General features: G+C 45.3%; 1 pseudogene; it reads left to right on the forward strand.

Moving 5' to 3' along the window:
- Positions 1-1,504: 1,504 nt before the first annotated feature.
- LOC133059325 (tumor suppressor candidate 2-like) lies at positions 1,505-4,764 on the forward strand (annotated as a pseudogene).
- The last annotated feature ends 5,929 nt before the right edge of the window (positions 4,765-10,693 follow it).

Consider the following 10,693-nt stretch of genomic DNA (forward strand, 5'->3'; position numbering starts at 1 on the left):
TGTCCCCGATCTCCCAACTCGTCCCAAATAGAGCTGAGAGGCATTTTGTTTTTGCTGTTGTCTTTTTGTCAGCCTGAGGTCATTTTGCTAAAATGCTGTCTCTGTCACTTTCTTACATGCCTCTTAAATTTGTGTCCTTCTTCCTATCCTGTCCTTTAAAATCAGAGCTTCCAGAGCACTGTATTGCAATGTAAGCGAATATTGGGGTTACTCGGGGAGATTAAAAAGTTATGCTGATTTTTTACCCTAGACAAATTGAATCAAAACTTCAGAGAGTGATGCAAGCATTTGTATTCTTTTTTTAAGTCCCCCAACGGACAGGCAAAGCTGGGACTCTAATGGAGTGATATTAGTTTTGTTTGTTTCTGGTTTTGTGTGCTGGTTTTTGTTATTTGTTTTTGATTTTTTTTTTCCCTCTCTCTCTTTATCATTGGCCTCAGCTGTATCTGCATTGTGAGATTTCAATGTTTGAGAAATTTCTGAAACATTTTGAGTGCAATGGACCTTCGTTCCTTATGCCTCGGAATTTTGCTTTTCTTTACCTATGAATCTTATCTGGGAATCACACTGTCGCCTTGTCTGTTGGCTCACAGTCTGTGAACTCGGTGACCTTTGCCCTAAGACTCCTTTTCCGTCGTCTTTGATAAACATTACTTTATCCTAGTAGGTCAGAATTAAATCTAGGACAGTAATTTTTCCATTTGTGTGCTTAATCTTTTTGGAAACTTAGGCAAGGCAAGTTTTAGGCTGCTCTGCTTTGGGCCAAATGAGGCTTTTAGTAGATGTTTATAGAGTAGAAATTCCCCATCATTACCAAATCATGCTTGTAGTCATTTTTAAAAAATGTGTTGGGAACCTATTACACTTATTATTTATTTGGCCCACTGGTCCAGTCTATATCTTGGTGGTGGTTTAGTGGCTAAATCATGTCCAACTCTTGCGACCCCATGGACTGTAACCCTCCAGACTCCTCCGCCCTTGGAATTCTCCAGGCAAGAATACTGGAATGGGTTGCCATTTCCTTCTTCAAAAGATCTTCCTGACCCAGGAATCAAATCAGAATCTCCTGCATTGCTGGCGATTCTTTCCTGCTAAGCCACCAGGGAAGCCCGTCTGCACATTGTGCCCGTGCTGTTCCGTGCTCCCCGCCTCAGTCATATCAGACTCTTTGAGACCCCATGGACGGTAGCCCCCCAGGCTCCTCTGTCCCTGGGATTCTCCAGGCAAGAACACTGGAGTGGGCTGCCATGCCCTCCTCCAGGGGAATCTTCCCAACCCAGGTCTTCTGCGCTCCAGGTGAATTCTTTACCGTCTGAGCCACCAGACAAACCTAATTGTTCCTTAGAATTGCTCAGAGAGTGGTAAAAATACAAATTTTAGGATCCAATCCCAGAATGTATGACTTAATAGAAATCGTAACAAGAAATTTCATTTTAAGAGCCCCCCGAAGGAGCCTGTGGAAGGCGGCGGCGGCGGCATCTGCGAGCCGAAGTCCAGTCAGGGCATGGCGGCGCCGTCGGCCCCGTCAGAGCCAAGCTATCCCGGGGCGCGGGGCGCCGGCGGCCATGATGGGGCGCCGGCAGCTCCAAAGCGCGGGGCCTGTGGCCCTTCACCTCGGCGGCAGGGGGCGGCAGCCCAGAGGCGGTGCTCGCTGAGCAAGCTTTGGTGAGACCGAGGCCGAGTCGTGCCCCTCCTTCGTATTCAGGCATCGCAGTTCCGTGTTCTGTGACGAGGATGGAGATCTGGCTCTCGAAGTCTCTGAGGAGACAGTCGTCACCAAGAACGGGCCAAGCTGAGGCGGGTGCATCAGAACCTGATTCCTCAGGGCCCCGTGAAGCTGGAGCCACCTGGATTTCCCTGTGGTCCTCTATGAGGTGCGAACCTGGGGCGGGGTGGCGGCGGCAGACAAACACCCCCTGCTCCAGCAAGACACCCCTAGGCTCAAGGAGTGGCTTCCACTGAGAAACTTAGGCTGGGGCCACAGCCGTGAGTAAACTCCCCTGGCCTGGAGCCTTCAGCTGTGAGCCAGGCAGTGCTGGTTGGGTGTTGGTTTGTAAGTGGACCAGAGGTGGCTGGCAGCTGGCGAGGGCTGATGGCAGAGTTACCAGTCCACCCTTTCCTAACAAGGAGCGTGAGAGGGCACATGCTGGTCAGGAATGCCTGCTTCCTGTGCCCCTGCCTGGCCTGCATTCTTCCAAGCTTGCGTAGGGCCCAGCCCTGCTAGAGGCTACAGCACTTTACAAGCAAGGTCTGCCTTTTTCCCCGCCCCGGGGCAGTGGGAGCTCTACAAAAGTGGGACCGTCCTTTCCCTCCCTTCCTTTACCCTCTCGGTGGAGCATTTCAGCCGTTTGCTTCCTTGATTCCTCCTGTGTTGGACAGAGGCTGGGAGTGGAACAAGCCTGATTCTTCGTGCCTGCCTGGCTATTTGTTCCCAGGATGGACAGGACAGTTTGCTGTCTGTTAATAGGAGTAGGGACTGGGGTGTGAGCGGTTTCTCCCTCTACCCAGGGCTGGCCTGATCCCTCCCCACTGCAACTAGTTGCTGTCCCTCCAGCCCAAGTGGAGAGGGCATACGATGGGGAGCAGGAAGGGCTCCGGATGCCTGTGCCCCGTCCCACCTACCGTATCTAATCCCTCTTGCCTTTACACATCCACCGTCCTGTGGTAGGGCACGGCACCCTAGGGCTGGTGCCAGTGTCTCTGAGGACCCCATCACCCCTTTCCCTCCAGTATACCCCTGCCTCCAGGATCAGTCAAGAGAAAAGTACTGGAGCCCCTGGATGGGGGCAGAAAGGAGAGAACAACCATAATAGGAATACTTAAAATGTGAAAGCTTGTGAATAGTCCAGTCCATGATGTTGTTGGGATAGAGTCTGATTTCTACATAGAAATGATTTTTTAAAAAATTCCTTACTATGCAATCTCTATGCTTCAAGTATGTGAAAAATGGCTTGGGGAGGATAGTCCTCAGTCTAGGAAGACTGTTGTGTTATTTGTTCAATAAAATTTTTGTAGACCCTGAAAAACAAAAAAAGTCACCTGAACAATGTTGATAATGGGCCAGATTTAATAAGCCCTGACCTGTACCACAACAACATCACTTCTATTCTTGTCCCCTTATCTCTTGGCTCTTCAGCTCATATCCATCCACAGGCCCATGAATTTCCACAAAGATGTCTTCTTGGCATATCATCTGGTCAATCTCTTCCTCTAACAGGTCTATTTGTCTTGAATAGAGCATATGTTTCCGCCAGCCTATTTCAGTTCTGTATCTCTTCTTTCCCAAGCCTGGTGAATGAAACAAGTTAGTATTTATTGCCCTATCTTGTAAGAATTTCTTTCAAATTACCCCTGATTTACTTTGTTACTCATGCTCTGCTTATGGGCATAAAATAAGACTTCTCAGATTAGAACAATTTTTTTTTCTGCCCCCCGCTCAGTTGCTTTCTAGTTAAAAAAACATCACCAGACACTTTACTCATTCTTACATATTTGCTCTATGTAATATCTTCTGATTTTCGCAGCAATCAGTTTTATGGATTTATCTGGACATTTTATTTGTCATCTACACCCTATGTTTAAGGCATTCTTCCCCACCCCCCTTTCAGTTCTCTTTCCTTTCAAAAAACATTTTATTGTGAAAAGGCTAAAAAACACTTCAAAGTAGAGGGACTAATATAATGAAGTTTAAGGTACCTCTCTTGTCTTCAGCTGTATGCCAGTTGAATCCTTCAGAAAGCAGATGCTAAGATGGAGTTAGGAGAGCGTATGTCTTACTGGGGAGTGACACCCACAGAAGGAAATGGGAGGAAGCAGGATGGAGAAAGGGGAGCCTTCAGATGGTGATGCAAGTTGGACAAAGTTCATCACAGTTCAACAAGGAGCCCCTGGTTCGATTGTCTTTAGAGGAGACTTATATTGGCAGAAATGGCTGGGCCCTTGGATCACAGTCTTACTTGGTTATTGGCTAGAGCCATCTTGAGAAGCCTGTGACCTCTAGTACCCTTGAAGGAATTAACCACTAAAAGATGTCAGCTAATCATACAGCTCTAAACTTGCTGCACTTTTCCATTCATAATTGCAATTGAGCAAGTTTGGCCCAAGAAGCACCCAAGTGAATCTCCTGGGTCCACCTGTGTTCCCTTCTGCCAGCCCAGTAGAGCGGTCTGGAGCAAAAATTACCCATTAAAGGAGTCCTGCATTGGGTTTAAATGGCTAAACCCTTGGACCACAGTTTTCCTTAGTCACTGGCTGTGACTACCCTGAGAAGAATGTGGCCATGACTCAAAAGCTGAGGTTGACCTGAAGGAGTTAACAAGAGAAGGCTGTCTCTAACCACTCTCTTCGCAGCTGGGCCAAGTAGCCTTTCTTAGAGGCAATCAGTATATCTCTGTGTCTACTCTAAAAAGATCATCAACATTTTCCCAGTCTTGAATTATTAAAACACTCTTGATTGGATCAGTGAGTTTCCGGGCAAATTCTTTCTTTCCTGTCCTCATGAAATGCATTCTATCCTCAGTCAGGATCCTATCCTGTTGCCATCTAAAGCCTTGGTCCAGCAGTCTAGATCGTGCCCACAGTGCCACCTGCAGAGTCCATTGCTCATGTTCTTGACTTCTGTCTCTCTTCTTAAATCCCAGGTGTTTATCTGAAGGATCAATGAAAATATCACCTGGGCTTCCAAATCCTTCAGTTTCTTGCTTCAAATTTTATAATCCTTAAAAATATATTTCTGGTCACTTCAAATGGCATTATTTGTACCCCTAAGAGTTGTAAAGATGGATGTGGTTTATGAATTTAATTAATCTGGAGGACCTCCTGTTACATCCCAAACACTTGATCCCAGAAATTCAGTCACAGTTATTCTAGAAGGACTTCCCTCCACTCCTCAACCAAGAGTCCCAGTACTATGGCATGCCCCTCTTATCTGAAGCTCTTAGGGAATTCCCTTACACTCACTAAGGATTGATCACACTCCTCATCATTGTACTTTTTTTCTCCAGAAGTTTGGGCTTCACCTTTCCTGGGCCATTCTCAAATCACCTGCAAAGCTCTGAGAATGAAGAATTTTTTTCCCTTGGCTTTTCCTATGTCACATTTTCTTAATCTGTTTCTCTTGGCTCCAGTTTTAACTCCCCCAACTTCCTTCCCCCCACACACTTTGAACTTCCTTGTTTTCTTTTTGCATTATCCTTTGCATTTTCTTCAAGGTTACCCCAAATATATAACATCCATAGAGACAGTCCTTATGCCGTTCACCTTGTGTCAGTTCTGAACAGTGGTCTGCATTTACAGTGAATGCTTCCCCTTGCAGACATCTCCCACGAGCGCAGTGCAGGTCACAAGTCTAGTTTCTGCAGCTTCTACCCTCCCCAGTTAGGGTTAAGAGTCCAACAGGAAGAATATCCATCCCAGACTCTGGAACACCATGCTCTCAGGGCTACTTTTTATAGTCACCCCATCATCCAATAACTCTCACACGTCCCCTGGTCAGAAGACCACCTGGTGATTTTGCCCAGTCAAATTACCACCAGTTGTAAATGTTTGTTTAATGCTTATTGAATTGTCAATAAGTAACACTATTCCACCACAGCCACCAGATTGCAAAACGCTGAGGAACCAGAGAGAAAAACTCTAAGGATTTAGTGATTTATTCACCTTCTCCCGCTTGCCAGCCTCTGCTGCAGTGTCAGATTTAATTTGTCTCCCCAGGCTTAGGCCAGCAAGAACAATTCTTCTAAATTGACTATCTCCACATGCAAAATGGGATCAACATTTTTGTCCGAGTTGAACAATCAATTCTTACAAAAAGTAAAACAATCAGTTTGTGTCTTTTTCTTCCTACTTAATTGTTGAGCTGAATTGACTGATCAAATAGCGACAGCGTCCAAGGTAATGAAAAATACCTTTGGCAGCTAGGAATGCAGGAAGCCCTTCTCTTAATATAGGAATCCTGACAGATTCTTTATTATTCTCCCTAGTCTATAGGATACTTGAATACTTCCCGTGATGGGGAGAGCTCTACCTCACTGACACTCTACCGAGTCCATTTATTAGTCATTCAGTCGTATCAAGTTATCCTGGAGTTGGTATGGAGACATTTAATGGACACACAACTTAATCTCACCCGAGAGCCCACGGAAATGAATGACTACCTATTGCATATCAGTTATTTGCTGGGCATCATGCTGAGCAATGAATGACATTTAAGTTATAAAAAGTCTATTACGAAAACGAAGGTTTCTACTTTTCAACTATTTGACTGGCAAAGATAAAGAAGAATGGTTAACACCTAGATTGATGCGAGGAAAATGGGTGCTCTCAGGCTCAACTCCCCGGGCGGGAGGGTACTGCAGCCTTGCTGTAGGGCTGGGTACCATCTTGCATCACGGAGATGAGACATAGAGAACAGATCTGTGGGTACAGTGTGGGTGGCAGGAAGGAGACAGTGGGGCCAATGGAGACAGTAGCATGAAAATATATACCCTAACATATGTAAAATGAATAGCCAATGGGAATTCTCTGTATGTCTCTGGGAACTCAGACCGGGGCTCTGTGACAACCTAGAGGGGTGGCATGGGGTGGGAGTTGGGAGGGAGGTTCAAGAAGGAGGGGACATATATATACCTATGGCTGATTCTTGTTGATGTATGGAAGAAATCATCATGATATTGTAATTATCCTTCAGTCAAAAATAAAGAAAAAAATGCACATAACTTTGGCCCAGGAACCCCATTTTTAAAAAGAAATCATAAAGATATAAGTGGACAAGTGGACAAAGATACATGTCAAATGATATTTATTGATGTCTTAATTTTTGACAGTGAAAATAGAAAGCATCTAAATGGATTTGCTTGGTGGAAAGCTATGCAGTCTTTGAAAACAAAGCATCAAGATAGCTACACTTGCCTGGACATATGTCCACAGTGTATGTAATTTTGAAAGGTTAACAAATTATGCAGTATACAATCACATATTTATAAAAAGGAGAAAAAACTATTAGCAAAACTATCTCAAAGAGTTTGCAAATGAAAGTTAATAGTGGTTATTTCTAGATGATGGGATCTTAAAAGAATTTTCCTTTTTTCTTTATATTTTTCTGTATCATCTTAATTATTTTACAATAAGAATCCACCTTACTTTTATTGTCAGAAACAAAAAGAAAACCTTATTCATGGCTTGGAAACATCATTGGGTTTGTCCAATTTGGTCTCCTTATTTTATAGATGAGGAAATTGGTGGTTCAGAGAGGTAATCACAAGGTTTTTGTAAAATTTCCGTAAGACATTCTAATTACTCTTTAAATGTTTGCATAGTATTATAAAGGGACACGTTGAAAGGGACCCTGGAATATGCTCATTAGCACTCATTCAACCACAGGCTATACTCAGCTTTGACTTCTGTGCTTGGTATGGGAACACTTGGTATGGAGAAGATTTGACGGAGTGTTGTCTTTGCCTTTGTAGCTTTGCCTCAGTGCAGTAACTAATAGTCAGGAGAGCGATGTTTTCCCTGACAGTGGTTACTGCTCTTCCACCCTTTTGTAACTCAGTCCCTGCTCCTGGCTTGCTCTTCGTCTCTGGGTTGATTCTGTATCTGCCCGACTATAATGTGTCCTAAAAGAGGACCAGGCCTTGCTTTTCTGTCTGTTTTCATCAATATGTCAATGCTCGTGCGCGGCAGCAGCAATAGACAGAACACTAGCCTGTGTCATTTTTGTTGTTCAGTTGTTCAGTCACTAAGTCGTGTCCAACCCTTTGCGACCCCAGGGACTACAGCACCCCAGGCTTCCCTGTCCTTCAGTATATCCTGGAGTTTGCTTAACTTCATGTTCACTGAATCGGTGATACTATCTAACCATCCCATCCTCTGCCAACCTCTTCTTCTTTTGTCTTCAATCTTTCCCAGCATCAGGGCCTGTGTAATAGATAACCTCAAATGAAAATCCTGTCCCAAGTTGTGAATGTGAAACAGAAGTGAGTATGGTGTGTCTGTGCAGTGGGGTCCAATGGGAGTCTGGCTTCTAGGAGCTGATGTGACTATTCAGACTCTGGTAACTGTTCTGATTCTGATGCTAGAAAATCGTGCTGCTTTGTGGGGAGGAGGGTGCAGTGGGGCAATTCTTAGCCTTCCATAAACCTTGGTTTAGAGATATAAGCAATTCTTCTTCTTCGTTTTTTTTTTTTTTACTTTTATGACACCAGTGAGTTATTTATTGGGGCAATCTTTTCATTCTCCTGCCCTTTAAAAAAAAAAAAAACCTGTCTCCATAAAGCATTTACAACAGAATCAACTGTTCTAGAAGGGCTGGTATCTGCCCTGGGTTCCAACTGATGACATACCTTCTTCTGCCTGGACTTGGCCTTGAGAAGCTTCAGGCTAAAGAGAGTCCAGGATGGTACTTGGCAAAACCTCTGTGAAGGCTAATGTTGTGAGAAGCCGACTAGTTGTCGAGCTTGCAGAGTGGTGCCAGGGGCATAGGCTTGACAATCTGGATTGGGTTAGAATCTGAATATCAGGTCTCGCCCCTGCAGGAGTGACAGAAACCCAGGTGGAATGTTGCTATCTGTGTTCTGGAGGGTGCCTGTGAGGGTATCTGTTATTTGTGAATTGGGTCTATCTATGTGCAATATCCAGAGTTTGAAAAAAAAAAAAACACTGAGATGTCCTCTGAGTTTGTCTAGACCCTTGAAGAGCAAAGTCCATTCCTTCTCCTGCTCTCAAGAACAGCTGAAGCACACGTAGTGTAGGACCTCAGCCAGCGTTGTACCTTCCTTGGCCCTCCTCTTCCATGCCTGGGCTTTGGAAATGCGTACCAATGTTTTCACAAATATCCCCACAGATTATCTTTAACCAGTAGAGATGGAGGTGCAGTGAGGCTAGGAGCTGAACAGGATGGAGGAGGGAGGAGAAGGGAATTAAAGATCTCAACGCCTTCTCTCTGCAAGTCCCAGCATCACCAGAGCTCTGGGTCCTGAGAAAGACCATATCCAAAAATATTCCCTGCCCACAACAGGTTGCTAACACTTGGCATCTCACTTCCCTTCCTTCCTTCCTGCATTACATAGCTGGGGATGTGATAGAAAGAGGCCTGATCCCAGCCCCCATGAAACGTATACAGGCTAGTGAAGAGGCAGATATTAACTGCAGGACTGTAGCAATAAACACATAATTAAAAAATTCTGTAAGTGCTCGGTAGAGAAATACATAGCGCCTTGGGTTATAAAATAAGGGTTTTGGCCTCCCCGTGGAGATCCAGGGGAAGGAACTGATCATTAGTGCTCGCTCCCTTTAGTTCAAGGAACTGACTCCAGTTAAAATTGACAAGACCTGGCTCAGGTGATACCCAGGAGTGAGGGAGACAGGTCTGTGATTTGTTGGGAGCTGTATTAGAAAGACCTACTTCTTCCCTCCTATGAGTCTTTCTCCTGTGTCTCCTTTACAGTTCACACAAAACACTCACACTTCTAATCCCCAAATACATAGAAATCTTCCCCCGACGCCAAGCAGTTTTCTGCGACACCAGCTGAGTGTCCTACAATTTTCTTGTCATTCAGTCACTCAGTTGTGTCCAACTGTTTGCAACCCCATGTATTGTAGCACGCCAGACTTCCCTGTCCATCACCAACTCATGACTTGAGAAGAGTTTGCTCAAACTCATGCCCATTGAGTCAGTGATGCCACCCAACCATCTCATCCTCTGTCATCCCCTTCTCCTCCTGCTTTCAGTCTTTCCCAGCATCAGGGTCTTTTCTGATGGATCGGCTCTTCGCATCCTACTGTTTAACTTGGTTCTAACACTCTCTGCCTGGAAGTAGTGCTGGATCCCACAGCCTAGGGTTCGGTCCCACAGCTCTGCTCCCACCCCTCTTCAGATGCCAGTCACAAGGCCTGGGCTTTAGACCAACTGGCTGTGAAGCTGAGGTTCCCTCATACCCTCTTTAGGTTTTGTTAATTTGCTAGAGCAGCTCATAGAACTCAGGGAATAGCCCACTTACATCTACAGTTTATCAAAGGATATGACAAAGGACAGGTGAATATCCAGAAGAGATACTCAGGGGGAGATACTCAGGTAAGACCTGGGAGGGTCCGGAGTGCAGGAGCCTCTGTCCCCATGAAGCTGGGGTGCGTCCCCCTCCCACTGTGGGTGTGTTTGTCTGCCTGGAAGCTCTCTGAACCTCATACTATTGGAATTGTATGGAGGCTTCCTCATGTAGGCTTGATCGGTTACTAACTCCATTTATAGCCCTTCTTTCCTCTCTGGACAAAGCACAGTGGGAGGGTGGAGGTGAAAACTCCCAGCTCCTAATCTCTAGTTTGGTGACTAACTCCATCCAGAAGCCTCCCAGCTTTGTCTCAGAACAAAAGACGCTCCCAGTGCTCTTATCACTGAGGAAATGACAAGGGTTTTAGGAGCTTTGTGCCAGGAGCTAAGGGCAGAGACCAATTTATATTTGCTATAATCCCAGAGTCGACTCAATGGAAAAGACCCTGATGCTGGGAAAGATTGAAGGCAAAAAGAGAAGGGGGTGGCAGAGGATGAGATGGTTGGATGGCATCACCGACTTGATGGCCATGAACTTGAGCAAACTCTGAGAGATAGTGGAGGACAGAGAAATCTGGCATGCTGCAGTCCATGGGGTTGCAAAGAGTCAGACACAACTTAGCAACTGACCAATAATCTTACTCTGTG

Source organism: Dama dama, chromosome 7 (genome assembly GCF_033118175.1).
Source record: "Dama dama isolate Ldn47 chromosome 7, ASM3311817v1, whole genome shotgun sequence".
Taxonomy (NCBI): Eukaryota; Metazoa; Chordata; class Mammalia; order Artiodactyla; family Cervidae; genus Dama; species Dama dama.